General features: G+C 42.1%; 1 non-coding gene and 1 pseudogene across 2 annotated transcripts in view; both read left to right on the top strand.

Annotated features, from left to right (window-relative positions):
• Positions 1-22,953, top strand: part of LOC106612344 (autophagy-related protein 16-1-like) — a 99,860-nt pseudogene extending 76,907 nt beyond the window's left edge. Inside the window, exons 11-18 of the transcript XR_014378664.1 lie at positions 1,712-1,782; positions 2,331-2,402; positions 4,547-4,667; positions 4,868-4,973; positions 13,727-13,876; positions 14,565-14,618; positions 14,827-14,928; positions 18,504-22,953. The product of XR_014378664.1 is annotated as an autophagy-related protein 16-1-like (transcript). The remainder of the gene's footprint in view (positions 1-1,711; positions 1,783-2,330; positions 2,403-4,546; positions 4,668-4,867; positions 4,974-13,726; positions 13,877-14,564; positions 14,619-14,826; positions 14,929-18,503) is intronic.
• LOC123724188 (small Cajal body-specific RNA 6) lies at positions 4,172-4,439 on the top strand. Its single transcript, XR_006756866.1, has one exon.
• Positions 22,954-26,937: the final 3,984 nt, after the last annotated feature.

The following is a 26,937-nucleotide window of genomic DNA, read 5'->3' as shown; positions in this document are numbered from 1 at the left end:
CAGTAATATTTTCACACAACCTATCCTATGTCTAGATAAACAATGAAGACAAAACTCACGTTTCTCAGATTTATGCGCAGGCGCAAAAAAATGAAGTGATGACATGTCAACTTCCTTGGATTCTAATTTGCTCTCTGTTTATCATAGACGCTTCAAACAACTTTATAAAGATCGTTGACATCTAGTGGAAGCCGTAGGTGTTGCGAAATGAATCCTTTCTCACTATGGTATCTATAAAACAATGACACTAAATAGTACAGTCACAAATTTCACATTTTTTTTAAATCTATTTTTCACAGGTTTTTGCCTGCAATATGAGTTTTGTTATACTTACAGACACCATTGAAACTGTTTTAGAAAATTCAGAGTGTTTTCTATCCGAATGTGTTAATAATATGCATATCCTAGCTTCTGAGTTGGTGTAGGAGGCAGTTAAAAATGGGCACATATTTTTTTCAAAATGTCTCAATACTGCCCCCGAGCCCCAACAGGTTTTAAACGTGACAGAATATCAACCCACAAGGCAAGCGGTAAAATTATTTTATATAAACATGAGTGCCAATGCTGATAAATAGGCATTCCTTATCATTCAAATAGGCCTAATTTAAATTCAATAGTGAAATAACGTGCATGATTATTGCCCGTTCATCCATTTGTCATTCAGTGAGGCGAGAGAAACGCATTAGTGCCTGGCTGGGTACTAACATCCTACAGCGCATTGTCTTGGCGGGTTAAGTTGTGAATAGATATGGGAAAGACGGTAAAAGGCTCAATACATTTGTTTTAGATTTCAAAAATACAAACATTTTTTAAAAATCAGGGAAGGACATAGATTCTGTATTTTTGTAACGGAGGAGACTGATTTAGTTGCCTTACTTCTGAGAACACAAACACACATATTTCATAGGGGGGGTGTACAGTAGAGTCAGAACTGTGCACTAGGCCTATCTATCAGCAATCAAAGCTGTATCTCGCAATGGAATGCTCTTTCTCAATTTCTTGGTTTGCAACTTCAGTAAAACAGTGCCTATCGGCTAGGATATTCTACACGAAACAGACCGAAGACTGAACACGCTCACATCATTAGCAACGACAAAGAGCAGGTGAGCCATCTGCACTGTGATTTTGATTTTGTGCGGGACAAAAAAAACATTGTTTTTCCGTCAGGGATTTTTCTTAACGTTAAGGATCCCAATTCAGTTTAAATGTCCGCACACTCAATGTCAATGCAGATTTACCACAGCTGCATATTACTGCCTTAGATCTTTGAACTGGTGGTCTGTGTTCAGTCTGTGTGTATTTTAATGTACACGCTTGTTCCGTGTTGTAGCAGTCTTTCCTGGGTCTTGTTCATTAGTCGCCAAAAGAAAACTGACTGAAGCAGGGAGGGACTACCTGAACTTGTCCAATAAGAAACGCACATTTTAATTTATTTTTGTCGAGTGCTACAATTAACACGGCTCAGACGCCACTCCCTTTCAAATTGACTGCGTCTTTAAGATTTGAGTAGAACTTCCTTAGGCACTGACTGGGTATGGTTCTGTAGTGTATTTGCTAGGAACCCAACTGAAACAAATGGGTGGAAACGGGAAGGACTAACCTGAACTTATCAAATATGAAAGACTTGTTTTCGTTGCTAAATGTTTTCCTTTGCAAAACTTTTTGCTGCGGTGTGCACTAATGAACCCCCCTGTTTTCTTCCTGTGTGCAGGTCGCTGTGAGCCGAAGGGTGCTTTGACTGGCAGCAACGCCGGGATCACCAGTATAGAGTTTGACAGTGCTGTGAGTGTCATCCTGCTTAATATCCTACCCTGTCTAAAATGGGGGAGGGGAGACTATGATTCTGTCTCTGTTCGTACGTACGTTAGTCACATGCAAAATCTGACACCACTAGCCCAATTTTGACAATTTCTATGAATGATGCCTCTTGCCATAGAGCTACGCCATTTACAAAATTCCAAACTTTGAACAAGTATATCTCCTGTCCCGTTTGAGCTTGAATTGTTGTCACTAATTGGCTCAAGGACTGCATCATTCGTGGCAGGCGACATGTTAACTGTTGCCTCGTTTGTTTTTTGCTTGTGGATGCTTGCACAGCAAGTTAAGCTGGAGTCACAACTGTAGATCTTTGGTCTTTTGTGAACTGTTACAACCAGAACATTGTACTGTTAAAAAAATACTTTGAACTCGATTTTTTGTTTCATTTTCAGGGGGCCTTTCAGTGAGGTTTTTATTATTATTATATATATTTTTTTTAATTGAATGACCTACCTCTGACTGCAATGATGCTTTTCCACTCCACTGTTTAACTGTGATATTGTGTGTCTCAGGGCTCCTCCTTGCTGGCTGCGTCCAATGACTTTGCCAGTAGGCTCTGGACTGTGGATGACTACAGACTGAGGGTAAGTATGCCTCAAAGTGCCCTTCTATTCATCCAGAACAAAACAAACCTTATTTGCTGGTACTTATTGCTGTAGCATGCAAGTGAAGGTTGTAGGGCTGACCCCATTTAGTCAAATGTTTGGTCGATTGGCTGTTGGTCGACCACAATTTGTTTTAGTTGAGTAGTTGCATATAGATATAATTTTTTTCATGGAACATGTCTGATTTGCGCCTGTCGCAGTGGACTAATCCATTGACTCGGCTGCGGGAATGCTATAGTCCAAGAAGGGGCGTGTGGCTAGGATGTACAAGGCATGTCTCTCTCTCTCCAGAATGCGATCTCCAGACATTTTGTGAGCATTCATTGTTTAATAACTTCATTGTGAGTTGTTTGCCCTTTGATTGTTAGTGTCTATCAACTCCCCATTACATTCATCACCAGTAGTAGCCTACATTTACTGTTAATTCCCATCATTTGTAATTTATGTTAATCCATTCAATAATATTATTTGTATTATTAGACATTTACCATTATTGTCGGAGTGGACACTTTTGCAGAGCTCAGAACCTATCCTATACTTGTGAGAAACAAGTTTTGGTTTATTTCATACCATTGAGATTTGTCAATTTATTGATTTGTCTTTTGTTTGGTGTGGTCCTGTCAATGTTGAGTAAGGATATGCACCTGATTACGCATATAAAAGAAGGCCAAGGCTACCTGGCCTGCGCGCAAATGTAGGCTTATAAATGTGCCCAATTTGGATATGTCTGACAGTATTTTTTATTAACTTAACACAACACCACTAATGAGCTGCAGACTTTCTCAAAGTACATTTTTCTTCACTTCAAACTGCAAGGAAACAGTTTGTTTTTAGAATCCATTGAAAATGACAATAGTTCCTATTTTGAGCTCTTTCCCTTTCGATAACCATTTGGCATGAAAGGGAAAAATGTAATGTTCTGATCCAATGGAAACGTCAAATTACTTGATTTACGTCATATCACTTGCACAAATGGCCTACAGCTGTGTCTGTTCTGAGTTCACTGGTGCAGTAAACTGAGGGCCCAGAATATTTTATAAAATTGTGCGAGTTTCAGGCCAGACACAGTTGGTAGTTGCCTCAATGTTTCAAGTACGTTGGCTACGCATGACCTGTCTGCAACGTTATTTTTAGCAGGATATTTTGTACCTGCAGGCTGCAATGTTATGTGTTGGTTTTATGTAGGCTATTACATAGTTGGCAGTGGCAATATAAGTAACATTTAGGTTTGTATCATTTTAATTTAGATGAACCAAATGACAACATTTTTTTATTTAAAGACTATTATACATTTTATTTTAGCCTATTACCGGCAACTTCAGGAGCGTAACGGAAGTATCTGCGAAGGCCAGCGGGAGGAGGGTCGGGAACAGGTTTTTTTTCTTCTGGTTAGGCTATCTTCATCTCTGGCTCCTTATTGAGTCATTTGTGTCGTAATTATTTAATCAAACAGCATGCTTAAAGCATCAGACAAGCTCCGTGTATATATAGTTGATTTTATTAAAACGCATGGGGAAAATATTTCGACCATTCGATTGGTGGAAAGGAAAGACGTATTGATCGAACCAAGATTGTTTTCAGTTGGGAACATCCCTAGATGGTTCTTAGGATGGGTTCAGCAGTTATAGCTTTCTATGATCCATGCTATGTGGTCAGGAAATACTTCTCTCCCTATGTATATCAGGACATTTTTGGAGCCTAAAATGTCCTTCTAGGCTGTTTGTCAGATACTGCAAAAGTCATATGTTGGTCAATGATGTTATGTAAAAGGTCTGACGCCCAGTTCCACTCCCTGCTATCCATCGGCTCCCAACAGCCCCTGCTCTACCCCCAGCATGCTCTAGTTGTGCATCGTTGGACACAGGGGCTGCTGACATAGAGGATAACCTCACATCCTGTATCTCTAAGAGACCATGGCGTCACTGTGTTGATGGACATCCAACAGAACCAATCACTAAGGGGTATCAAGCTGTGGTACGGGGCTGGGCCGCTGATCTCAACTTTCAAACTGAGACCATACCTGTTTTCACAAACACAAAAGGCAATGCACTTTCCATTCATCTTAATGTGGCTGGGCCAATAAGAGGTGCTGTTTTTGTTCTGTCGCACAACCCCCCCCCTAGCACACACTGACAGGCCACAGCGGGAAGGTGCTGCCGGCTCGTTTTCTCCTGGACAACACTCGCATCGTCTCCGGGAGCTACGACAGGACTTTGAAACTGTGGGACCTGCGCAGCAAATTCTGTACTTTTTTTTTTATTTTCCCCATTGGTGTTAGCATTTCGTTGACATTCCTCTTTTTGTTTCCTCTTTTTAAAGGATGTCTTTTTAATGCGATTAATGAGATTAATGCGGATTCAGTGTATGTTCTACTCGTTGGGGATTCGTTTTTCTTGTGGATGGAGCCTTTGGTCAGTTCTGAACGCCCACTTTCTTCCCCTCAGGCATGAAGACTGTGTTTGCTGGATCCAGCTTTAATGATATAGTCTGCACAGAGCAGTGCACAGAGCAGTGCCATTTCGATAAGAAAGTGCGGTTCTGGGACATCAGGTGAGTGTGGAGAGTGACACTTTATTCGGATAGTCCCCAATAGATGGTTTATAGACATCCACCTAACTATCTACTAAGCTTAAAGGGGTAATCTACAGTTAAAACAAAGTGTTTTCCCTGCCAGTTTCAGTAAAATGCTGCGGGATAGGGCTGGAGAAATATAACCACTCTCAAAATATATTAACCAGAGCTATGGATACAAGGACTGACCATCCATGATGTCAAAATTAGTTTTAACTATGTTTTGAGGCTATATACTGTTTTACAGTTGAACAAACATTGGAATAAAACATGCTTGTATTTTGTGTTCTGATGGGGTACGACATTTGAACTAACGTCATGAGGCATTTATAAGTTATTTTCTTAGTCAATGGGTACATATCATTAATTTACCAAAACGGTAAACCTAACCATATCCCTAATAAAACTTAACATATGCTTTCCATTTGTTTTTCAAGCTCTGCCATGAAATTAGCAGCAGCAGCAGTACAAAAACTAAGCAGAGCAAACACATTCCTCTCTCCTAGAAGAGGAATAAAGGGGAATTACAATCAATCTAAATTTGGTGGTATTTTTCCCCAGACTTAAATGTTCTTCTGATGTGATTTAGACTTGGAACATCCCATTTCGTTGTTTCTCTAAAAATAATTGCAATTCTGAATGAGTAACACAATGATCCAAAACCAGGAAAAAATAAAACAGAGAAAACAGAATTTGGGGAATTTTTATTTTATTGGCCCCCCCCTTAAAAATTGCATCATAGCCTTTTTAGGCAATATTGCCAAGCAATGTTCCTGGAAACAGCGGGATATGAGACACTGGAGCAATAATGAGCAACATGAAAATCAAATTGTGCTTCATATGAAATCTATTTAACTTAATTTCCACATTTATATACTCATCTCTTATAGCTTATTGCGAGTTGACTGCCACAGCTGTAGTGACATTCATCAGCAAACAAGCAATACAGGTGTTGCCCCTGCTTTGTCCAGCCACTCAACCTGCTTCTAGTCAGGTCAATGGAAATGCAGACAAAGATAATTACGTTGAACAAAAATATTAACGCAACATGCAACAACTTCAAGGATTTGACTGAGTTTACAGTTCATATAAGGAAATCAGTGAATTGAAATAAATTCATTAGGCCTTAATTTATAGATTTCACAAGACTTGGAATACAGATATGCATCTGTTGTTCACCGATAAAGGTAGTGTCTGGTGTGACCATTTGCCTCGTGCAAGCGCGACAACTCCATCGCATAGAGTTGATCAGGCTGTTGATTGTGGCCTGTGGAATATTGTCCCATGTTGCTGGACATTGGTGGGAACTGGAACACGCTGTCATACACTTCGATCCAGAGCATCTCAAACATGCTCAATAGGTGACATGTCTGAGTATGCAGGCCATGGAAGAACTGGGACATTTTCAGCTTCCAGGAATTGTGTACAGATCCTTGCGCATTGGGGTTGTGCATTATCATGCTGAAACAATGGGCCGCAGGATCTCGTCACGGTATCTCTGTACATTCAAATTTCAATTGATAAAATGCAATTGTGTTCGTTGTCAGTAGCTTATGCCTGCCCATACAATAACCCCACCGCCACCATGGGTCACTCTGTTCACAACTTTGACATCAGCAAACCACTCGCCAACACAACGCTATACACGCTGTCTGCCAGTGGCCATTGAAGGTGAGCATTTGCCTACTGAAGTCTGTTACGACGACAAACTGTAGTTGGGACGACCCTGGTGAGGACGACGAGAACACAGATGAGCTTCCTGAAAACGGTTTCTGACAGTTTGTGCAGAAATTCTTTGGTTGTGCAAACCCACAGTTACATCAACTGTCCGGGTGGCTGGTAGCTAGCTAACAATTTACATGTCTAGCTAGCTAATTTAGCCAGTTTGTCCCATTTGACTTTGCATAAGCTCCAGTTAGCATACTAAACGATTAGCATACGCCCTACAATAGATATTTTCATCAGTTAAACATGGCAGACTCAACACGGGATGTATGTATTAACATCATATATTGCAGAAGGGAAACATTTTACGTGAATGGCCAACATTTCACTCCAAAAGGGAGTTGATTTTTTTCTCACCTCAAACTGTCATGCTGCCAAACAAAATTCCCCAGATAATAAATTTTTCTGTAATTTTCAATGGAAAAATGTTGCTGCAAAATTGGCAAAGATTTGCTGGTGTATCAGCCTTTTAGTTGTTAATTAACCATTTTTATTTTACCAGGTATATGTATTTATTAGGGCTCCCCACTACTGCCAAGGCAGCAGCTACTCTTCCTGTGATCCAAACACATTAAGGAACTTTAAACATAGAAGATAAACCACATTATTACACCATCACATATCTACAATACAAAATGTATAATACCACCATGCAACGTTATTTCTATGTGTGTGTAGTGCTAGCGTTTTGTGCATATTGTGTGCGTCTCTTCACAGTCCCCGCTGTTCTATAATGTGTATCTTTTTTTATATTTTTTTTTATCTGATTATGGCTGCTTGCATCAGTTATTTTGTGAATAGAGTTTTATGTAGTATGGCTCTGTGGTACTGTGCGCCTTCCATGTTCTGGACTTGGATTGTGAAGAGACCTCGTGTGGCATGTCTTGGGGTATGCATGGGTGTCCTTCAGCATGTCAACACTTCTTACAAAAACGAGTCGATTTCTCCTCCACTTTGAGCCATGAGAGATTGACGTGCATATCATTAATGTTAGCTCCCCGTGTACATTTAAGGGCGAGCTGTGCTGCCCTGTTCTGAGCCAATTGCGATTTTCCTGAATCCCTCTTTGTGGCACCTGACCACACGACTGAACAGTAGTCCAGGTGTGACAAAACTACGGCCTGTAGGACCTGCCTTGTTGATGGTGTTAGGGCGACCTCTGTTCATAAAAGCATTGCTCTGCCTTACCTTAGCTACTGTTCTATCAATGTTTTGACCATGACCATTTACAATCCAGGGTTACTCCAAGCAGTTTAGTCACCTCAATTTCCTCATTATTCATTATGAGGTTTAGTGAATGATGTGTCCCAAATAACATGCTTTTAGTTTTTTTGAAATATTTAGGACTAACTTATTCCTTGCCACCCATTTTGAAACTAACTGCAGCTCTAAGTGTTGCAGTCATTTCAGTTGCTGTAGTAGCTGACGTGTATAGTATTGAGTCATCAGACCCCGGTGGCTTGTCATTGTTGATGGACACTTTTTATTTTATTTTTATCTGTTCCACGCTCACTTTACAGAATTCAAAATTACAATGCTTGTCTTTTCATATTTTGGTCAGATATACAATGGCAAGGAAAAGTATTTGAACCCTTTGGAATTACCTGGATAAATTTGACAAATTTCATCAGATCTACATCGAAATCACAACAATAGACAGTATGCTTAAACTAATAACATACAAATTATTGTATTTTTGTCTATTGAATACATCATTTAAAAAGGTAGGTTGGAAAAAGTATGAACTCCTAGTCTAATGACTTCTCCAAAAGCTAATTTATGTCAGGAGTCAGCTAACCTGGTGTCCAATTAATGAGATTGGAAATTTTGGTTAGAGCTGCCCTGCCCCATAAACACTCACAAAATGTGAGCTTGCGTTTCACAAGAAGCATTGCCTGACGTGAACCATGCCTCGAACAAAAGATATCTCTGAAGACCTAAAATTAAGAATTGTTGCCTTGCATAAAGCTGGAAAGGGTTACAAAAGTATCTCTAAAAGTCAGTCCATGGTAAATCAAATGTCTATAAATGGAGAAATTTCAGCACTGTTGCTACTCTCCCTAGGAGTAGCCGTCCTGCAAAGATGACTGCAAGAGCACAGCACAGAATGCTCAATGAGGTTAAGAAGAATCCTAGTGTCAGCTAAAGACTTACAGAAATCTCTGGAAGATGCTAACATGTCTGAGTCTATGATATGTAAAACACTAATCAAGAATGGTGTTCATGGGACTCCATGGGACTCCATGGAAGAAGCCACTGCTGTCCAAAAACATTTGCTGCACGTCTGAAGTTCGCAAAAGAGCACCTGGATGTTCCACAGTGCTACTGGCAAAATATTCTGTGGACAGATGAAACTACAGGTGAGTTTGTTTGGAAGGAACACACAAAACTGTGTGGAGAAAAAAAAAGGCACAGGACATCAACCTCATCCCAACTGTAAAGTATGGTGGAGGGGGCATCATGGTTTGGTGCTGCTTTGCTGCCTCAGGGCCTGGACAGCTTGCCATCATCGACAGAAAAATGAATTCCCAAGTTCATCAAGACATTTTGCAGGAGAATGTTAGGCTATCTGTCCGCAAATTGAAGCTCAACAGAAATTGGGTGACGCAACAGGACAACGACCCAAAACACAAAGTAAATCAACAACAGAATGGCTTGAACAGAAGAAAATACACCTTCTGGAGTGGCCCAGTTAGTCCTGACATCAACCTGATTTGAGATGCTGTGGCATGACCTCGAGCGGTTCACACCAGACATCCCAAGAATGTTGCTGAACTGATACAGTTTTGTAAAGAGGAATGGTCCAAAATTCCTCCTGACCGTTGTGCAGGTCTGATCCGCAACTACAGAAAACGTTTGGTTGAGGTTATTGCTGCCAAAGGAGGGTTAACCTGTTATTAAATCCAAGGGTTCACATACTTTTTCCAACCTGCACTGTGAATGTTTACATGGTGTTTAATAAAGATGTAAAAAAATTATTATTGTTTATTAGTTTAAGCAGACGGTGTTTGTCTTATTGTGACTTAGATGAAGATCAGATCAAATGTTATGACCAATTTATGCAGAAATCCAGGTAATTCTAAAGGGTTGACATACTTTTTATTCCCACTGTACCTGGACGTGTAGTGTCTGTTTGTTTCTGGCATGTCATGCCTAAGTTTGCTAATCTTGCCAATGAAAAAAATAATTAAAGTAATTATCTGATTTAATGAATGATGGAGTGGAGTTTGCCTTTTTTGCCCAAAATGTAATTTAAGGTGCTCCAAAGCTTTTTACTGTTCTTTTATATAAATGATCTTTGTTTCATAGTATAGTTTCTTATTTTTATTCAGGTTAGTCACGTGATTTCTCAATTTGCAGTATGTTTGTACTTCCAGATGTAAGTTTTTACTAGGGATGCACCGATATGAAATTTTTGGCTGTATTTTCCTTGCCCCCCAAAAAATACAAATTTTTATTAAAAAAAAAAATTGCTGCCTTTTTAAGCATTCTAGTATAGTTAACACGTGCACACACTGACCAAAAAGTTATTTTGTTGGCATTTACATATGTCCCCATTACCATTAAAACATAATCAAAACAGATTTATTTCATTTGCTGTGCTGTTTCGTTGTTCAGTCGTTAAATTCTCAACCAGGATTTCATCATGCGTGTCGAGCAGTGAAGTTTCAGCTCTGTCTGTGTCTGCCACTTTTCTTTGTGTGCACTGTCACTGTCGGTTTCAAACTTGTCCAGCTGTGTCTGTAACATTTCACGTCAACCCTGTTTCTTGTCTCTATCGAAGTAGCGGTCCTTGTACCTAGCATCGAGCATGGTGGAGATAAAGTAAAGAGGCTCAGAGAATGCCACCGACTCGCTTGTTTAACCCCACGGTCTGTGTCTGCAGTTTTGTAGTGCAGGCGTTTCAATGCCATGACAGAGGGTATCACGTCTGCTGCAGACGCAGTTGATAAGCTTATTTCTCGAGTCCGTTGTTCAAATGGAGCTAGGAGTGTGTTTGTTTCCAAGTTTCAATCATGTTCTCATGCCATTTTGAAATGGCAGCAGAGGTATGAGAACCAGCACGTTCTTGAGCATGCAATACGGCTTTCCTCAGTACGAAATCCTCGTCGACCCACTGTGCTGTCAGACTCGGCATGCTCATGTACCGGTGCTCGACCAGTCGGCGAAAGCTAACATCCACGACAGAACGGTTGATTGTCAAGGGCAATGAATTCCATTATATTGCTGTTAATGGATTTCGCCTTTGTTGTCTTGCTGAAATTTTCTTACTCTTTCAAATGACTGCTTGCCTTAAACTTGTTTAATTTTTGAAAGTGTGCTCTTAGTGTTTTAATGCATTTTTTTCTTTGTAGAACTGGATTTTCCGTGGCGTCATCTATCTACGTTATATAGGTATGCACATCTGCGTTAAACTAGACATCGGGCCGATGTTGGCATTTTTAGATATTAGATATTGTCCGATTCCCATATGCTTACCGACTAGATCGTGCATCCCTAATTTTTTGTAATTTTCTTAATGGGTTCATGCTTATTAGTAACTGGAATAAGCAATTTCATCAATGTGTCAAGTGCAGTGTATGGTTGAGGCTCATTACACACCACAGACCAGCAAATATTCTTTACATCAACTTAAGAATCACTACAAAACGTATTGTATGACCTCTTATACACTATCCTAGGCCCAGCCTTTGGAACTTTGGGTTTCCTAGGCATTTCTACTATACTGCTCAAAAAAATAAAGGGAACACTTAAACAACACATCCTACATCTGAATGAAAGAAATAATCTTATTAAATACTTTTTTCTTTACATAGTTGAATGTGCTGACAACAAAATCACACAAAAATAAATTGGATTTCCATTGATTATCAACCCATGGAGGTCTGGATTTGGAGTCGCACTCAAAATTAAAGTGGAAAACCACACTACAGGCTGATCCAACTTTGATGTAATGTCCTTAAAACAAGTCAAAATGAAGCTCAGTATTGTGTGTGTGTGTGTGTGTGTGTGTGTGGCCTCCATGTGCCTGTATGACCTCCCTACAACGCCTGGGCATGGTCCTGATGAGATGGCGGATGGTCTCCTGAGGGATCTCCTCCCAGACCTGGACTAAAGCATCCGCCAACTCCTGGACAGTCTGTGGTGCAACGTGGCGTTGGTGGATGGAGCGAGACATGATGTCCCAGATGTGCTCAATTGGATTCAGGTCTGGGGAATGGGCTGGCCAGTCCATAGCATCAATGCCTTCCTCTTGCAGGAACTGCTGACACACTCCAGCCACTTGAGGTCTAGCATTGTCTTGCATTAGGAGGAACCCAGGGCCAACCGCACCAGCATATGGTCTCACAAGGGGTCTGAGGATCTCATCTCGGTACCTAATGGCAGTCAGGCTACCACTGGCGAGCACATGGAGGGCTGTGCGGCCCCCCAAAGAAATGCCACCCCACACCATGACTGACCCACCGCCAAACCGGTCATGCTGGAGGATGTTGCAGGCAGCAGAACGTTCTCCACGGTGTCTCCAGACTGTCACGTCTGTCACGTGCTCAGTGTGAACCTGCTTCATCTGAAGAGCACAGGGCGCCAGTGGCGATTTGCCAATCTTGGTGTTCTCTGGCAAATGCCAAACGTCCTGCACGGTGTTGGGCTGTAAGCACAACCCCCACCTGTGGACGTCGGGCCCTCATACCACCCTCATGGAGTCTGTTTCTGACCGTTTGAGCAGACACATGCACATTTGTGGCCTGCTGGAGGTCATTTTGCAGGGCTCTGGCAGTGCTTCTCCTGCTCTTCCTTGCACAAAGGCGGAGGTAGCGGTCTTGCTGCTGGGTTGTTGGCCTCGTCCACATCTCCTGATGTACTGGCCTGTCTCCTGGTAGCGCCTCCATGCTCTGGACATTACGCTGACAGACACAGCAAACCTTCTTGCCACAGCTCGCATTGATGTGACATCCTGGATGAGCTGCACTACCTGAGCCACTTGTGTGGGTTGTAGACTCCGTCTCGTGCTACCACTAGAGTGAAAGCACCACCAGCATTCAAAAGTGACCAAAACATCAGCCAGGAAGCATAGGAACTGAGAAGTGGTCTGTGGTCCCCACCTGCAGAACCACTCCTTTATTGGGGGTGTCTTGCTAATTGCCTATAATTTCCACCTGTTGTCTATTCCATTTGCACAACAGCATGTGAAATTTATTGTCAATCAGTGTTGCTTCCTAAGTGGCCAGTTTGATTTCGCAGAAGTGTGATTGACTTGGAGTTACATTGTGTTGTTTAAGTGTTCCCTTTATTTTTTTTGAGCAGTGTAGTTTTTACTCTAACGGACAACTAGTCAAAGCTCAAACCAAGTGTATTCACCCAAAGGGTCAAACGGCTAAAAAGACCTGTTTCCCCTAGCACAAGTATTTATACCCTGCTTTAGGCAGCGTCTCCTCCTTTTCTCTAAACACTACATTTTTGTTGCTAGGCAGGAAGTTAATTGATGTGGGTAATAAACTGTTCCTTCATCTGACCTGACCTCGGCCCACATTCCACCCTTATCAGTGACCGCAACATGTACATTTCTCCTTCATATAACCAGTAACTTCTGGTGTAGCAAGTATTTCAAATTACAACCCAATACTTGCGACACGTTTACAGTTTGAAAGTAGGTCTCATGCTGCTATAGGGGAATATCCAAATAATGAGAATGTTTGGAGGCGGAGAACCCAGCTGGGGAAAATCATATATACCCAGTGCATTTGTGTCATGGGCAATGGTTGTATGGGGTCTTTGCCTAAGGGGTCATTTTCTTATGACACTGGCTTTTTGTCCTGGGGTGTATTCATTAGGAACCCAGAGGAAGAAAAATCTGCCTAAACGGGGAGGGACCTACCTGAATTTGTACAATACGGTGTGCTCTAATAAATATCCCCTCTCGTAACACTGTTACCATTTTTTAGCTTGTGCCGTCTGTTCATTTTGGTTGTTCTGACTTTTATTTATTATTTTATTTATTTTTTAAGAGCAGAGAGTATCGTCTGCGAGCTGGAGCTTCTGGGCCGAGTCACGTCTCTTGACCTGAACCACGACCGCACCAAACTGCTCACCTGCTCTCGGGACGACCTGGTTAAGATCATCGACCTGCGCAGCAACGCCGTCCGTCAGACCTTCAGGTACAGGGACATGTCACTTTAGTACTGTGGACTCGAGCTCATTTACCTGACCACCACACACCACTTATGTCAAACCAGCACTCACTGTTTACTTTCTTGTATATTTGTAGTCCTGGATAGCCTCATCCATATTGTCAATTAAGATAATCTGAGGTGATTGCGTGGGTGGTCAGATTCTTATTGGTGAATAGATGCTGTATGTGGGAAATGGAATTTACATTTACGTCATTTAGCAGACGCTCTTATCCAGAGCGACTTACAAATTGGTGCATTCACCTTATGATGTCCAGTGGAACAACCACTTTACAATAGTACATATCTTTTTTTTGGGGGGGGGGGGTTAGAAGGATTACTATATCCTATCCCAGGTATTCCTTAAAGAGGTGGGGTTTCAGGTGTCTACGGAAGGTGGTGATTGACTCCGCTGTCCTGGCGTCGTGAGGGAGCTTGTTCCACCATTGGGGTGCCAGAGCAGCGAACAGTTTTGATGGGCTGAGCGGGAACTGTGCTTCCGCAGAGGTAGGAGGGCCAGCAGGCCAGAGGTGGATGAACGCAGTCCTAATAGTGCAAACCCTGCCTGTCTGACACTCAACGTATTTCAAAGGAAACCTAATGTTATTGGAACCCAGGTCTGATATAGATTAGTGGTGTTGGTTTGTCAACAGTGTTTTCCAATCTCTCCTCCCAGTGCTCAGGGCTTCAATTGTGGCACTGACTGGACACCACCTTTTTATACCAATGGGTGTCCTGAGTGGCACCCTATTCCCTACATGGTGCACTTCTTTTGACCAGAGCCCAATCATTGGTTTATAGTTTTACTAACATTGGTCATGGTCAAATTCCCTACCATCCTCCATGAAAGTGTGCACATGCTCACCTATCCAACCACAGTCCCATGAGTCTCCACTCGTACGCCTTGTTTTGATCCTCCCGTTTCCTTGTGTTCTCAGTCCCGATGGCAGTTATGTGGCGGGGGGCTCTGCAGACGGAGCTCTGTATGTGTGGAACGTCCTGACAGGCAAGTTGGACCGCACCCTGGGCAAGAACCACTGGTCAGTTTGAACTTCTGGAGTAGGATCGTCTCCCTTCGACACTGCTCTCTAGTCAGTTTTGCCATTTTTTTAAATAGTTTCAGGTTCAGAATTTGAGGGTAAGCCATAGGCTTGGATAGACAGCTCTAGTGCCACAAAGCCTGTTTTAACTTGGGTAGGGCCATTGAAATTTTACCATTTTTTTAAGTAGTGAGCTGGGTGGGACTTTCTTTGCCGATTTTCCCTTAGAATTTTAGCAGCAGTGGCAAGGGTCAGGGAAGGATGGGAGGAGGAGGGTCTCAAGAGTTCCCCACAGAGAATGGACTGAAGGTCCGTTCTGGTGAGTGTTTAATAGGACATTCTACTCAAATTATTGAAAATAAAATTATGCTGAATATAATTAAATAGTCTGAAACATGGTGTTACCCATATGCATACCCCATTGGGCTAATAATTAGTTAGATCCCAAACTCTAAACATGATCAATGTGTTTAATGTCCCCACAAAAATACTTAACATTAACACAGTGAATGTTACAATTTACCCATGTTACATTTATCACCATTCTCCCCTATGCACTCAGTGAATTGCAGAGGCTAAACGCACCTAAACAATGCTGATATACAGCGCAGATGGCTCATTATTAGGAGTTGAGACAGAAAAGTAGTAGCCATGGAAAGCTGGGATCCCCCTCTTTTTAACAAAGGCTATCAAAACAGCTTTCAAAAGTTTTTCCTGCAATTTCATTAAGAAATGTGAATTGACTGCTTATCAGAATGCATGTTTCTCTCCCTGTGGCACTCTCAACTTGAATGCGCCTCGAAGAAAATGTCTTTCTCACATAACACAAAATGACAAGCTGACTAGGTAAATAGCTAGGTTAACAAGTCTACTATGGGGTTGTCTGATGCTGCTGTTCATTACTCTTGTTGACCGAGGGAAAGTACATGTTGATAGTTCTAGCATCTTCAAAGTGTGGCAGGTGGAAGCGTGTTAGGCTCAGCTTGTCCCATGAATTAATCATAAAAATTGTGGATTAGCTGATAACTACGAAACAAACAATCTGGATAATATATAGAGAACCTTGAACTATTTATTGATCAGCTACACTGACGCAAACAAAATACATTTCCTCAAGCTCTGCGAGCGAAACTGAAGGGAAGCCGCCGTCTAAAATTTAACATAGGAGGGAGATGTTTTTATAACAACGTCTCCAAAAGATAGAGAGCATTGCTTACAAGCATGAGTGAGCAGTTAAAAAAGAAAAATGGATCTATTGCCTGGGCTACTGGGCGAGGTTAAGGCCTTAACCTGTTATGGCTAGGGGGCAGTATTTTCACGGTTGGATAAAAAACGTACCCAATTTAATCTGATTATTACTCCTGCCCAGAAACTAGAATATGCATATAATTATTAGCTTTGGATAGAAAACACTCAAGTTTCTAAAACTGTTTGAATGGTGTCTGAGTATAACAGAACTGAAATGGCAGGTCAAAACCTGAGAGATTCCTTTACAGGAAGTGGCCTGTCTGACCATTTATTGTCTTTCTTTGACATCTCATTCCATTACAAAGGATCTCTGTGGTAACGTGACACTTCCCACGGCTCCAATAGGCTCTCAGAGCCCGGGAAAAACCTGAATGTCGTCATTCCAGCCCCAGGCTGAAACACATTATCGCCTTTCTCAAGTGGCCGATCAAGGGACTGAGGGCTTAGGCGCGTGCACTGGCCGCCCCCGTCTTTGTGTTTATTCCTCTGTCTACCTAAAAGGAGATTCCCGGTCGGAATATTATCGCTTTTTTACGAGAAATTGCATAAAAACTGATTTTAAACAGCGGTTGACATGCTTCGAAGTACGGTAATGGAATATTTAGAATTTTTTTGTCACGAAATGCGCCATGCGCACGACCCTGATTTACCATTTCGGATAGTTTCTGGAACGCACGAACAAAACGCCGCTATTCGGATATAACGATGGATTATTTTGGACCAAACCAACATTTGTTATTGAAGTAGCAGTCCTGGGAGTGCATTCTGACGAAGACAACAAAAGGTAATCAAACTTTTGTAATAGTAAATCTGATTTTGGTGAAGGCTAAACTTGCCGGGTGTCTAAATAGCTAGCCCGTGATGGCTGGGCTATGTACTTAGAATATTGCAAAATGTGCTTTCACCAAAAAGCTGTTTTAAAATCGGACATATCGAGTGCATAGAGGAGTTCTGTATCTATAATTCTTAAAATAATTGTTATGCTTTTTGTGAACGTTTATCGTGAGTAATTTAGTAAATTGTTAGTAAATTCCCCGGAAGTTTTTGGGGGGTATGCTAGTTCTGAACGTCACATGCTAATGTAAAAAGCTGTTTTTTGATATAAATATGAACTTGATTGAACAAAACATGCATGTATTGTATAACATAATGTCCTAGGTGTGTCATCTGATGAAGATCATCAAAGGTTAGTGCTGCATTTAGCTGTCTTCTGGGTTTTTGTGACATATGCTAGCTTGAAACATGGGTGTCTGATTATTTCTGGCTGGGTACTCGGCTGACATAATCTAATGTTTTGCTTTCGCTGTAAAGCCTTTTTGAAATCGGACAGTGTGGTTAGATAAAGGAGAGTCTTATCTTTAAAATGCTGTGAAATAGTCATATGTTTGAAAAATTGAAGTTTTCGTATTTTTGAGGAATTTGTAATTCGCGCCACGCCCATCATTGGATATTGGAGCAGGTGTTCCGCTAGCGGACGCGGAACGTCTAGATGTAAGAGGTTAAACAGGTATGGATTATAGTAGGGATGCACGATATATCGGAATCGGCCAATATTAGCTAAAAATACCAACATCGGTATCGGCCATTGTCTAGTTTAACGCTCTGATGTTTAAAACCGATGTCAAAGCTGACGTGCGTACCAATATAATGTATGTACATGCCGTAATGACGTCACGTTAAATTTTGCACTATACGTGCAACACAGCATTCCTAAACTAGCCCACAATGTTTGCTGTGTGGATCGAGCAGTCAACAAGTCGATATATGCACTGCATCGCAGTGCTTAGTGTCACTACGAACCTGGGTTCGATCCCAGGCTGTGTCACAACCGGCAGTGGCTGGGAGGCCAATGAGGCAACGCACAATTTGGCCCAGGTTTAGGGGAGGGTTTGGCCAGCCAGGATTTCTTTGCTCTAGCGACTCCTTGTGGCGGGCCGGGTGCCTGTAAGCTGACGTCTCTCGCCGGCTGGACGGTGTTTCCTCCGACACATTGGTGCGGCTGGCTTCCGGGTTAATCAAGCAGTGTGGCTTGGCAGGGTCGTGTTCCAAAGGGCACATGGGACTCGGGAGAGGCGAAGGTCGAGGGCCATCGCTGCAAATCCCCTACGGACAAGACTAACTACCAATTGGATATCATGAAATTGGGGAGGGACATTTTTTTTTGAAAATCCTCTGGTGCTGCCCATGCTGTCAAAGAAGCCATTATGGCACAGATGAAAGGAAGGGAAATTTTTTCCATCTGAGGTAAGGGGTACCTACCTTCTACCTGAAACTCCTGTTCTGCCGTCCTGCTCAATTCTAACGTTCTGTTTTCTCTTCTCTCGCAGCTTGGCCATCAACTCTGTGTCCTGGTCACCGTCGGGAGCCTACGTGGTCAGTGTGGAGAAAGGCAGCAAGGCCGTGCTCTGGTCCGACATGTGATTGGCTCTGCTCTAGCCCTCTGCCATTGGGTGACTGGCTGGCTGTCTGTCTGGACTGTTCAATGGAGACACAGACTGGGCAACGGGTTCCCTAGCCCCACCCTCTAATGTCCAATCGCCCCCATTACTTTCCCTCACTGGCATTGGACCATTCTGTGCTCAAATGCGTGTGGGGTGGCTTGCCTATAGGAAGGAGGTCATCTGGTGGCCCATGGGTGGGCAGCAGAGAATTAGTTGGTGTCCAGTTGGAAGTGTCAGTGGAAGAGCCATGAAGGCAGTTCTCTTTAAGTAAAACGCTATCATATATCCATTTCAAATTATATCCAACCAAGGCGAGTGAGTTATAGTTTCTGCCAAATTGCCACTATAACCAGAGCTGGATTGTCTGTTTTTAGAGCTGCAATTGGACACGTCGTTAGTTTTACATGACCTTGGGGTGGGCATAGGCTTTTAATGTTGAAGTCTGTCTGCTTCTCCTGGGCCCAGTTTTTCAAAAGCTATCTGATCGGATTCCAGCCATCTGATAGAATTAAATGCACAGAAATAGAATGGGCGTATCATTGACTTGAATGGGGATGTCCGTTTTGATTCACACTTTATAAACATTTAATCCTATCCAATTGCCGAGCATTGAGGTTGTCAGGAGTCATTTAATACTGTAATTCAGTGCTCTTCAAACCTTGTCATGGCTACCCACAGGGCCTGTTAGGTGGTCCTTATAGCTCTGCACCAACACATCACATCAAGTACTTAAGTAGTAGAGAAAAGGCGTGGGTCCATGGGATTGAAAAACACTGCTGTAAGGACTGTGGAAGACATGTTGTGGACAAGACTACACACAATTCTCCATAAACTCATGTGCCAATCACAATGAACATGCCCTCTATGTAACAGTTAAACAGGGAATGCTCTGTTTGAGATGTCGACAATTTTCTAGACAATGGAGTCAACCCACACTTGGCACACATCTGCCTGATAGTATTTATTCAGGTGTTCAGTGTTATGTCCCATCAGTCACTGTTGGCATTAAAAGAATGCAAAGTTCCGGTCTTGGAGGTCTACAGCTAGTGCTGGTCGTCTTCAGAACTCTGTACTTGATCGATGAACTACTAGACCCATTTATTGGTCAGCTCACCTTGATTCCAGGGATGAAATGCTGGGCTGTGTTCTGGAGGGATGCATAGTTCAGGAAGTTGCAAGAAACATTTTGTTTGGAGCTGGCATGATTCCCCACTATATAAAAGCATTTACAGTATGTTGTAATCTACAGTTGAAGTCGGAAGTTAACATATACACTTAGGTTGGAGTCATTAACTTGTTTTTCAACCACTCCACAAATTTCTTGTTAACAAATTATAGTTTTGGCAAGTCGGTTAGGACATCTACTTTTGTTTATGACACAAGTCATTTTTGCAACAGTTGTTTACAGACAGATTTATTTAACTTATAATTCACTGTATCACAATTCCAGTGGGTCAGAAGTTTACATACACTAAGTTGACTGTGCCTTTAAACAGCTTGGAAAATTCCAGAAAATGTTGTCGTGGCTTTAGAAGCTTCTGATTGACTCAAATGATGTAAATTAGCCTATTGGAGGTGTACCTATGGATGCATTTCAAGGCCTACTTTCAAACTCAGCGCCTCTGCTTGACATCATCATGGGAAAATCAAAACAATCAGCCAAGACCTCAGAAAAACAATTGTAGACCTCCACAAGTCTGGTTCATCCTTGGGAGCAATTTCCAAACGCCTGAAGGTACCACGTTCATCTGTACAAACAATAGTACGCAAGTATAAACACCATGGGACCATGTAGCCGTTATACCGCTCAGGTAGGAGACGGGTTCTGTCTCCTAGAGATGAGCGTACTGTGGTACGAAAAGTGCAAATCAATCCCAGAACAACAGCAAAGGACCTTGTGAAGATGCTGGAGGAAACGGGTACAAAAGTATCTATATCCACAGTAAAACGAGTCCTATATCGACATAACCTGAAAGGCCGCTCAGCAAGGAAGAAGCTACTGCTCCAAAACCGCCATAAAAAAATCCAGACTACGGTTTGCAACTAAACATGGGGACAAAGATCGTACTTTTTGGATAAATGTCCTCTGGTCTGATGAAACAAGAATAGAACTGTTTGGCCATAATCACCATCGTTATGTTTGGAGGAAAAAGGGAGGGGCTTGCAAGCCGAAGAACACCATCCCAACCGTGAAGCACGGGGGTGGCAGCATCATGTTGTGGGGGTGCTTTGCTGCAGGAGGGGCTGGTGGACTTAACAAAATAGATGGCATCATGAGGAAGGGGAAATTATGTGGATATATTGAAGCAATATCTCAAGACATCAGTCAGGAAATTACATTTTGGTCACAAATTGTAAATCGCCAGGTCACAGTTGTAAATGAGACCTTGTTCTCAACTGGCCTACCTGGTTAAATAAAGGTGAAATATACACTGCTCAAAAAAATAAAGGGAACACTTAAACAACACAATGTAACTCCAAGTCAATCACACTTCTGTGAAATCAAACTGTCCACTTAGGAAGCAACACTGATTGACAATAAATTTCACATGCTGTTGTGCAAATGGAATAGACAACAGGTGGAAATTATAGGCAATTAGCAAGACACCCCCAATAAAGGAGTGGTTCTGCAGGTGGGGACCACAGACCACTTCTCAGTTCCTATGCTTCCTGGCTGATGTTTTGGTCACTTTTGAATGCTGGTGGTGCTTTCACTCTAGTGGTAGCACGAGACGGAGTCTACAACCCACACAAGTGGCTCAGGTAGTGCAGCTCATCCAGGATGTCACATCAATGCGAGCTGTGGCAAGAAGGTTTGCTGTGTCTGTCAGCGTAGTGTCCAGAGCATGGAGGCGCTACCAGGAGACAGGCCAGTACATCAGGAGATGTGGACGAGGCCAACAACCCAGCAGCAAGACCGCTACCTCCGCCTTTGTGCAAGGAAGAGCAGGAGAAGCACTGCCAGAGCCCTGCAAAATGACCTCCAGCAGGCCACAAATGTGCATGTGTCTGCTCAAACGGTCAGAAACAGACTCCATGAGGGTGGTATGAGGGCCCGACGTCCACAGGTGGGGGTTGTGCTTACAGCCCAACACCGTGCAGGACGTTTGGCATTTGCCAGAGAACACCAAGATTGGCAAATTCGCCACTGGCGCCCTGTGCTCTTCACAGATGAAGCAGGTTCACACTGAGCACATGTGACAGAGTCTGGCGCCGCCGTGGAGAATGTTCTGCTGCCTGCAACATCCTCCAGCATGACCGGTTTGGCGGTGGGTCAGTCATGGTGTGGGGTGGCATTTCTTTGGGGTGCCACATAGCCCCCCATGTGCTCGCCAGAGGTAGCCTGACTGCTATTAGGTACCGAGATGAGATCCTCAGACCCCTTGTGAGACCATATGCTGGTGCGGTTGGCCCTGGATTCCTCCTAATGCAAGACAATGCTAGACCTCATGTGGCTGGAGTGTGTCAACAGTTCCTGCAAGAGGAAGGCATTGACGCTATGGACTGGCCCGCCCGTTCCCCAGACCTGAATCCAATTGAGCACATCTGGGACATCATGTCTCGCTCCATCCACCAACGCCACGTTGCACCACAGACTGTCCAGGAGTTGGCGGATGCTTTAGTCCAGGTCTGGGAGGAGATCCCTCAAGAGACCATCCGCCACCTCATCAGGAGCATGCCCAGGCGTTGTAGGGAGGTCATACAAGCACGTGGAGGCCACACACACTACTGAGCCTCATTTTGACTTGTTTTAACCTCTATGGGCTAGGCGGGACGAATTCGTCCCACCTACGTAACAGCCACTTGAAGCCTGTGGCGCGATTTTCAAAACCTTAAAAATCCTATTACTTCAATTTCTCAAACATATGACTATTTTACAGCTATTTAAAGACAAGACTCTCGTTAATCTAACCACACTGTCCGATTTCAAAAAGGCTTTACAACGAAAGCAAAACATTAGATTATGTCAGCAGAGTACCAAGCCAGAAATAATCAGACACCCATTTTTCAAGCTAGCATATAATGTCACAAAAACCCAGAAGACAGCTAAATGCAGCACTCACCTTTGATGATCTTCATCAGATGACAACCCTAGGACATTATGTTATACAATACATGCATGTTTTGTTCAAACAAGTTCATATTTATATCAAAAACCAGCTTTTTACATTAGCATGTGACGTTCAGAACTAGCATACTTCCGGGGAATTCGCTAACATTTTACTAAATTACTCACGATAAACGTTCACAAAAAGCATAACAATTATTTTAAGAATTATAGATACAGACCTCCTCTATGCACTCGATATGTCCAATTTTAAAATAGCTTTTTGGTGAAAGCACATTTTGCAATATTCTAAGTACATAGCCCAGGCATCACGGGCTAGCTATTTAGACACCCGGCAAGTTTAGCACTAACCATAATCATATTTACTATTATAAAAGTTTGATTACCTTTTGTTGTCTTCGTCAGAATGCACTCCCAGGACTGCTACTTCAATAACAAATGTTGGTTTGGTCCAAAATAATCCATCGTTATATCCGAATAGCGGCGTTTTGTTCGTGCGTTCCAGACACTATCCGAAATGGTAAAGAAGGGTCGTGCGCATAGCGCAATTCGTGACAAAAGAATTCTAAATATTCCATTACCGTACTTCGAAGCATGTCAACCGCTGTTTAAAATAAATTTTTACGCCATTTTTCTCGTAGAAAAGCGATAATATTCCGACAGGGAATCTCCTTTTCGGCAAACAGAGGAAAAAATCACAAAGGCGGGGGCGGTTGGGTCACGCGCATAAGCCCAGAGTCCCTTGATCGGCCACTTGAGAAAGGCGATCAAGTGTTTCAGCCTGGGGCTGGGATGACGACATTCAGGTTTTTCCCGGGCTCTGAGCGCCTATGGACGACGTAGGAAGTGTCACGTTAGAGCAGAGATCCTTAGTAAATGATAGAGATGGAAAAGAAGTTCAAGAAATGGTCAGACAGGCCACTTCCTGTAAAGGAATCTCTCAGGTTTTGACCTGCCATTTGAGTTCTGTTATACTCACAGACACCATTCAAACAGTTTTAGAAACTTTAGGGTGTTTTCTATCCATATGTAATAAGTATATGCATATTCTAGTTACTGGGTAGGAGTGGTAACCAGATTAAATCGGGTACGTTTTTTTATCCAGCCGTGTCAATACTGCCCCCTATCCTAAACAGGTTTTAAGGACATTACATCAAAGTTGGATCAGCCTGTAGTGTGGTTTTCCACTTCAATTTTGAGTGTGTCTCCAAATCCAGACCTCCATGGGTTGATAAATTGGATTTCCATTGATTCTTTTTGTGTGATTTTGTTGTCAGCACATTCAACTATGTAAAGAAAAAAGTATTTAACCTGTTAGGGCTAGGGGGCAGGATTGACACGGCTGGATAAAAAACGTACCCGATTTAATCTGGTTACTACTCCTGCCCAGTAACTAGAATATGCATATAATTATTGGCTTTGGATAGAAAGCACCCTAAAGTTTCTAAAACTGTTTGAATGGTGTCAGTGAGTATAACAGAACTCCTATGGCAGGCCAAAACCTGAGAAGATTTCAAGCAGGAAGTGGCCTGTCTGAGAAGTAGTGTTTCATCGTGGCTCTTTTTATTGAAGACTCAGGATCTGTGCAATAACGTGACACTTCCTACGTCTTCCATAGGGTCTCAGAGCCCGGGAAAACGTTGAACGATATCGAGGCAGGCTCTGGCTGAAACACTTTATCGCTTTTGGCAAGTGGCCACTCAGAGTACTATGGGCTTAGGCGCGTGCCCGCTTCGACCGAATGGTTTCTTTTCCTTTGTCTGTTTATCTAAACGCAGATTCCCGGTCGGAATATTATCGCTTTTTTATGAGATAAATGGCATAAAAATTGATTTTAAACAGCGGTTGACATGCTTCGAAGTACGGTAATGGAATATTTAGAATTCTTTTGTCACGAATTGCGCCATGCTCGTCACCCTTATTTAGCCTTTAGGATAGTGTCTAGAACGCACGAACAAAACGCCGCTGTTTGGATATAACGATGGATTATTTTGGACCAAACCAACATTTGTTATTGAAGTAGAAGTCCTGGGAGTGCATTCTGACGAAGACAACAAAGGTAAGAACATTTTTCTTATAGTAAATCTGACTTTGATGAGTGCTAAACCTGCTGGGTGTCTAAATAGCTAGCCCTGTGATGCCGGGCTATCTACTGAGAATATTGCAAAATGTGCTTTCACCGAAAAGCTATTTTAAAATCGGACATATCGAGTGCATAGAGGAGTTCTGTATCTATAATTCTTAAAATAATTGTTATGCTTTTTGTGAACGTTTATCATGAGTAATTTGGTAAATTCACCGGCAGTGTTCGGTGGGAATGCTAGTCACATGCTAGTCACATGCTAATGTAAAAAGCTGGTTTTTGATATAAATATGAACTTGATTGAACAAAACATGCATGTATTGTATAACATAATGTCCTAGGGTTGTCATCTGATGAAGATCATCAAAGGTTAGTGCTACATTTAGCTGTGGTTTGGGTTTATGTGACATATGCTAGCTTGAAAAATGGGTGTCTGATTATTTCTGGCTCGGTACTCTGCTGACATAATCTAATGTTTTGCTTTCGTTGTAAAGCCTTTTTGAAATCGGACAGTGTGGTTAGATTAACGAGAGTCTTATCTTTAAAATGGTGTAAAATAGTCATATTTTTGAAAAATTGAAGTAATAGCATATCTAAGGATTTGAATAACGCGCCACAGGATTCAACTGGCTGTTGAGTAGGTGGGACGCAAGCGTCCCACCTAGCCCATAGAGATTAATAAGGTTATTTATTTCATTCAGATCTAGGATGTGTTTAAGTGTTCCCTTTATTTTTTTGAGCAGTATATATTTATTTTTTTATGGGTCTTCCAAATGGACAATGACCCCAAGCATACTTCCAAAGTTGTGGCAAAATTGCTTAAGGACAACAAAGTGAAGGTATTGTAGTGGCATTCACAAACCCTGACCTCAATCCTATAGAAAATTTGTGGGCAGAACTGAAAGTGTGTGCGAGCAAGGAGGCCTACAAACCTGACTCGGTTACACCAGCTCTGTCAGGAGGAATGGGCCAAAATTCACCCAACTTATTGTGGGAAGCTTGTGGAAGGCTAACTGAAATGTTTGACCCAAGTTAAACAATTTAAAGGCAATGCTACCAAATACTAATTGAGTGTATGTAAACTTCTGACTCTCTGGGAATGTGATGAAATAAGTAAAAGCTGAAATAAATCACTCTCTACAATTCTGACATTTCAAATTCCTAAAATAAAGTGGTGATCCTAACTGACCTAAGACGAGGTGTATGTAAACTGTACATAATGTATTTGTGTCTGTTGGCCTAAAGCTGACCCCATCTGCCAAAGACGCTAAACAGATACTGTAGTCCCCCAGAGACTGTGGATTAGCTCCACTCAACACTTACATGTTGTTTTTGTTTGTCTTATTCACTACAATGGACTTGTTGACACACATGACGTGGTTCAGCTTTACATGATGCTGTTCTAAATATGAATGACTTGTATCTAAATATTTTTATTTTGCCACATGGGCAGGGAACCCCTGTCCCTCAAGGATCACCTGGTCCAATGGGATCTGCTGACAAAGGGCCAGGTTCAGTAGTGAAACATTGCAGGTAGGAATAACATAAATAGATTCTAAATGATTAATTGCTTCAATATGTCAGAGCCATGTTCTACATATTTCTATCTGAACGTTCCACAACGTTGAGGCCTGAGGGTTATACTACAAAGCAAGATAAATGCTTTAGCCTGCTAACTTGCCTAAATATTCTGAAAACGTATTTATTTCTAGAAAGATAAGCTTGAGAAAGGCATGGTATGATTGAAATATTTATCTTTGTTTAGCTTTCCTAGTGAACCAGAAAATCTGTAGTTATTTATGTTTATCAAAGTTAGCTGGCCATCTCATTGATCCTCCTTTAATATACACTTCCACTGAAAGCACCCACATTTGCGCTTGTAATTTTTCCTGAGGGGAAAAGTAGAAGGTAATGTTTGAAGTTGGATGGCGTCATGTGTTTAGCTTTGTTAGTTGTGTTTTTTCAATAACTGGTGCCATTGATCAGTAAGTGTGGCCCAGGAAAGTTTATATCATTCATTAATAATGGAATGGTCACTATCTGACTCACCTCAACAAAAATATAAATGCAACATGTCAAGTGTTGGTCCCATGTTTTGTAAACTGTGTGAACAGAGTGCCCCAAGGTGACGGTGGGGTTATGGTATGGGCAGGCATAAGCTACGGACA

This window comes from Salmo salar, chromosome 09 (genome assembly GCF_965601325.2).
Source record: "Salmo salar chromosome 09, fSalSal1, whole genome shotgun sequence".
NCBI lineage: Eukaryota > Metazoa > Chordata > Actinopteri > Salmoniformes > Salmonidae > Salmo > Salmo salar.
The sequence above is the reverse complement of the archived record's forward strand: the minus strand, read 5'-3'. Positions and strand labels throughout refer to the sequence as shown.